The sequence below is a fragment of the Glycine max genome, chromosome 11, assembly GCF_000004515.6.
Source record: "Glycine max cultivar Williams 82 chromosome 11, Glycine_max_v4.0, whole genome shotgun sequence".
Taxonomy (NCBI): domain Eukaryota; kingdom Viridiplantae; phylum Streptophyta; class Magnoliopsida; order Fabales; family Fabaceae; genus Glycine; species Glycine max.
Window position 1 is genome coordinate 10061052 of NC_038247.2, and position 6373 is coordinate 10067424.

Below are 6373 nucleotides of genomic sequence, written 5' to 3' on the forward strand. Positions count from 1 at the left end.
ATAGTTGGAATTTACGTTCCAATTGGTATGCCACTTCCACGGTGACAATTTCAATTTGGTAATCCTTTTAGTATGAAAAGCCACAAAATAATCTGGATTTGCCATCGCCATGCTGATTATTTATTAGGTGGGTTGTGAATTAGTGATGGCTTTTGTCAAAAGTATGGGCTTTATGCCAACATAAAAGATAGTAAATTAGAATTAAGCTATGGCTAATAAAAGAGAATTTAATATCGTAGACAAGTGGAGGACAGAATCATTATGCCTCCTTTGACACATGAATTGAAAAGCATTTCGTTAGCAAATTTTCCAATTCAAATTGTGGCTTTAAAAAAACACTAACTTGAAAAATAATTAATTATCAACATTTGATTGTTTTCCAAATAAAGTAAAAAATATATAAAAAAGAGAAAAGAGAAAAGAAAAAAATAAAAATTAAATTAAGTTAACAAAATGTTTAATTAGCGCTTACTTTATTCCAATGTAAAGGTTGAATCCAAAAATATAGTTTTTCTCTCTTAATTTTAAATTATTAGGGGTAAATGTAAGTCGGGGCAGGGTGGGTCAAATTATTAGGTGGGTTAAATAAAATCCAATTTAGGTAGAACATATCCAATTAGATCAATTTGAGTTCTTTTAGATCAATTTGAGTTCTTTTTTCTTAGTTTTGACATGAATTGATTAGACTTTATTAGATTCGGGTCAAGTTGGATTGGTTTAAGGTTATCCTACAAAATAAAAAATAAAAAGAGAAACAAAGGGATTTCAAAAAATTGGTCAAATCCATTATAAATTCAATACACCATTAGTATATCTAAGGTTTGAGAATGAACAACTCAAAATTAGTTCAAGATTCTCAATTTGATAATTAATTTATTGAACTTGATTTATAAATCAAGTGAAACAAACATTTAAGTTCATTAAATAAATGAATTGAATTTGATTTATGTATAATTTGGCCTATGAACTAGTTATGTATATATAATCAAATTCATCATATTATTAGTTTTTTAAATTGTTTTTTTGTATAAAATAAATTTATAAATAAAATATATAACACAGTCAAAATATTGTATTGAATCAAGCTAATGAATTGAAGTGAATTGTTTGTGAGTTAAATAAATTCTTATCGAATATGATTGAGCCAAATTTAATTAGACTTGACTTGACTCATTTTCATATTTAAATATATAAAATATTAATCAATTGTGTATACTAATATCATTGTTGTTGAATACGTAATAGATATACTAGTCATATGAATCATAAAGGAGTAACTAGAGTATTATTTTGACAAAGAGTGAGGTTTAACAATTGTATAATCAATCAACTACAATGAACAAATAATGGTGTACAATTGATTAATTTTTGTTTATATTTTAATTAAGATTAAAAAAGAGAAAACACAAATCAACATTATATTGGTGTTTGAGTGAAATTAGATTTATATTCCGTTAATAAGGTCTCAAGTTTAAATTAATTTTATGAATGAAAAAATGTAATTGAAAGTGAGATTTTATTAAATATGATTCATCAATTTTTTTTAATAAAAATTAGTTATTGAGAAAACTTATCAATAATAATAAGAATCAATAAGCAAAAATGGTGCACCGATCCTTAGTGTCCATACACATTTTAATTAAATTAAAATTTGCAGATAAATATCATTTAGAAAAGACAAAATAAACACGAAGGCACCCTAAAATAAAAAATTAAAAAATTAAATTAAACAGGTACAGACATACAGTGAAGATGCATGGATGGTGCATTAATGTTGGGGTTATTGAATTAATGCTTGGACCATAAAATAGCACAGTGTTTGATGCCAGCAACTCACACGCATGTGTTTCTGTAGTGTGGCCCGGCCTACTTATTGCCATGGTACTCCCTTCAAAACGACTTAAACCGTAATTGTCCCCTGTCCTTAATCTTGTGGCAAAGCTACCCGTCACTGGGTCCGTCGATAGGAGTATGTCCAAAATCAATTTTAATTTGCAATAATATATTTAAGATTGTGGGATCATTTTTGGATCTTTGCATTACTGGCTACATGGACACGGATGCCCTGAAGCATTGATTACACATTAACATACAGAACGCAACATGAGTAAGGGTCTCTTTGGAGCCCTTTACAATTTAAAGGTTTTTGAATGTATATTTTTTCCAGCCTTAATTTGGAAAAGCCAAAAGCTCTCAGTAGAGCTTTATTGAAGCCCCAATTTCCAGTTTTCCCATTTCTTAGCTTTTTGGGAAACTGGACAACATTTTTTGTGGGAGAGTGTGTTTGGATGGAAGAATTTAAAATTTTGAGAAACTTTAAATTTTAAGAATTTCAAATACTTCAATTTAAATTCTTTTATTTTCAAAATTTTGTGTTTGAATAAAAAAAATTAAAACTGTGAGGGTGAAAGAGAATGATTACAAAGAGAAAAGAATATATGATTGGCGTGCTTCCAAAGAGAAAAATACTAATGTTGCATGGGGAGTCGCAATATTCAGTCAATGGAACAAGACATGGCCTAGGCCCTTCGCGTCGGCGAGCACCTCCGCCATGTGATAGGTAGCGACGACTGCTCCCTTGACTGGCGGGTACGTGTCCCTCTATGCTCACACCCGATCGATTCTCCGCGAGCTTACATGGTGTTTCTTGAAGAAGAGAATCATCGGCGTGAGGGAAGAGATACGAGTTCGAGAATGAAATTTTGGAAACCTTTAGGTGGAAGAGAGGATGAAGGTTATAAAGGAAATACACGAAACATTTTGGAAAATTCTTCTGTCAAGAAGAGAATTTCAATTTCTTACCTTTTAAAAAAAATTGAAATTTCACATTTTTAGTTTTTTAAAATTCTGTTTTAAAATTTATAAAAATTTAAATTCTTCCAAAAAAAATATCCAAACAATGAATTTTAGATAACAGAAATTTAAGTTCTCTGATAAATTAATTTCCTGAGTCAAAATCCTCTATTCAAACGTACTCTAAGTATATTTAGGTGAACATATATTCGTAAAATTGATCTAGAATGAAATTTGTTTTATATAACATTAATTTTGGAGTGATGAGATTTATGTTTAAATATTTTTATTAAAATAATGAAAACCTTATTTAATATTTAGCACGTTTAGTTTTGCGTTTCATTTAAAAGTTTTTTTCTAGAATATTATAAACAATATTTTATTCAATTGATGTGATTTTAATATTCAATGTGAAAATATACTGATGACAAAATAAAATTCAGTTCAACTCAAATTAATTATTAATCTAAAATAAACTTCTCAGCATATCAACATATATAGTTAAATATTAAATATTGAAAAAAAAATATGCTGACAATATAAAATATTTATTAATTTTTAAAATAATTATCTTAAAATAATTTAAATAGTAATTTATAATTAAATAATCGTATAAAATCTCTCAGAATATAGACATTAAACTCTTGAATATTGCTTAAAATTATGTTAATTAGTTTTTATTAACGTGATTTTGAAATCAGTCAAATATATACCGTGAAAACAAAAGGTACACAAGTAGAAATGGTAAAAAACTCGTGGATACATGTCTGAATTCGTTTTGACTTCGACGGATAATATCCGAGTTGATTGAGTATGAGTTCGGGTTCGAATTTTTCCCGATAACCAAAAATCGGTTACGGGTATGGGATTACTATATCTGTCACGACCCGGAACCTGAACCCGTCACGCCACTTAATTTTTTTAGAATTTTTGCATAATTTAATCAAAAGCCTAAAATTTTTATTACTTGTTAACCTTATTTTAAAATTTTTATATAATTTAATATTATTTTCTTAACGATTTTTGTAGACACATGCGCTATAATAAATTTATTGACATATAAATAGTTAAAAATAAATATTTAACAATCAATTTATTTTTTCTAAAATCAAATTTTTAATATTTTCTTTAAAAATATATATTTTTAATTTGAATCAGGTACCGGACGAGACCAAGAATACCCGATACCTGACGAGTACAGGAATAAAATAATAAATTTTAACCCATAAGTATTAGATATGAATATGAGGACATGTGAGGAGTCGGGAGTCGAGATCCAGAATCGGGACAATAATACCGTCCCCGCCGGCCTATTCCATGCCTATACACAAGACCATATAGCTTCAATTATTTTTCTTTTATATATTACAGGTTTTCTTAATTTTCACATATTCTCTGGTTACATGATTTTCTAGATCTCATTTTCTAAATGAATCTTTTTATGAGTTAATTATATTTGTGACACAAATACAATGAATTGGATTAACCAATATACATACTGAAAACTAAATAATAACTAATTACTTATCCATTACGTACTGCCTATTATCATTTATATATCAGCTTCTCAATCTATTTGCGATGCATATTTTTCTTAACAATTAGTGGTAATCACGAGTAAATCTTCCTGGATTGATGAATCTATTATTGTAATGCCTATAAATCTTGGATATATCTCACAAATCTTTGATGTCGTATTGAATAATGATGATTAAGCCGTATATATGTCATATAACAGAAAGTGCATTATATTATTATAAGGTAGCATCATTGTATTGATAGGATAGGTTCTTAGCGTCGTAGCCTACTTTCTAAACTTTCTTTACCTGATTCATTAATTAATTCATTTTTCATCTTCTTGAATAAATTTAATTAGTTATAATTATTTATTTTGACCTGATTCATGTTAAAAGTAGTTGATTGAATCCGTATAAACAATTTTAAAGCAAGCCACCATATGATATGTTTGTTAACAAATTAATACACTCTTATTTATAATTATATAAACCTTATATAAGTACGCAAAGAGATTTTATTTGTGAAATTTAATTCACGATATTAATCTAATAAGGTGTCTTTAAATATAATTGGAAAAAATAATTATTTTCACTCTAAAGAGTTCTGTAAAAAAAAATTCTAACGAATTGATTGATGAAGCAAGATAAGATTTCGTTGACAGATCACAAATTCAAACCTAACACTTTTTGAGCAAAAAAACTTTCTTTGCCTTGAACTAGAGTGTAATTCCTTTTTCCTAAATTTACTTGAAGTAAAAAAAAAACCTAATTATTTGCAAACTGTAAACTAGCAGCTAGTTTTCTATCTGAATATATAATTCTTTTGATTTTCATTTTTCTTTTTAATGAAAGCTGCGCTAATGGGCCAGATTAAAGTAAAACAGGTGGCTTTTAGTTTGTTTATTAGAAAGCTAACCAAGTTGTCATGAGATATTGAAGGCCGATATGTGGGAGCTTAGTCTTACTAGCAATTGACCAAATGCTATTAATCATTGCAATTAAAAGTTGAAAGCTAGACAATACCACAATGAACACATAAAGCAATATATATATATATATATATATATATATATATATATATATATATATATATATATAAGCGTGAGATAAGAAAATCACTATATATGGATTTGGGTGCCATTAGGTTCCACAAGTATGCAACCTAAGGGACTAGCTCTTTGGAAAAGAACCCCACAACTAAAACCCCATATAATACAACTTTAGGTTACATGAGATCTTTGAATACTAATTTATTTTTGGCCTATCTTTTGAGCTCATATAGACACTATAACCCCACTCCAAATTTTGAAACATAACTTTACATTTCGAAGTTTCACCATATGCTTTCCTGTCGGTCATCATTCGATTGGAGAAATTATAAGCTTCCACCTAAGCTCAAGTAAAGGAAAGAGAAAAAAAAATGTACTAGTAGTAATTATATTCCTCCACTCATGTCAAAGTTTGGAACATATGTGTACTTTAAAGAAAAAAGCTCTTTACACTTTGTTGATGCCATTGTCGGCCATGATCCAACCACCCAAAAGAATTCCCTTAGAAAAATAAATTCTTTTGGAGGAGTTAATGGGAAGTCCCATTTAAAGTAAGTCTTAAGATAATTAGGAAAAAAAACATGCATGTCTTTGGGTCTGGGAGCTAGCTATTTAGGAGGAAGAATGGTGAATTGCTAATTTACTATTCATTATATGTTCTTCTTGAGTGTGTGTGTGTCTATATATATATATATATATATATATATATATATATATATATATATATATATATATATATATATATATATATATATATATATATATATATATATATATACATATATATATATATATATATACACATATATATATATATATATATATATACACACACACACACACACACACACACACACACACACACACACACACACACACACACACACACACACACACACACACACACACACACACACACATACACACTCTATCAAAAATATAAGAGACAAAAATACGTGCGGGGAGACACATATATACACATTCTATGCTCTAGAGAGAAAAACACTATATACA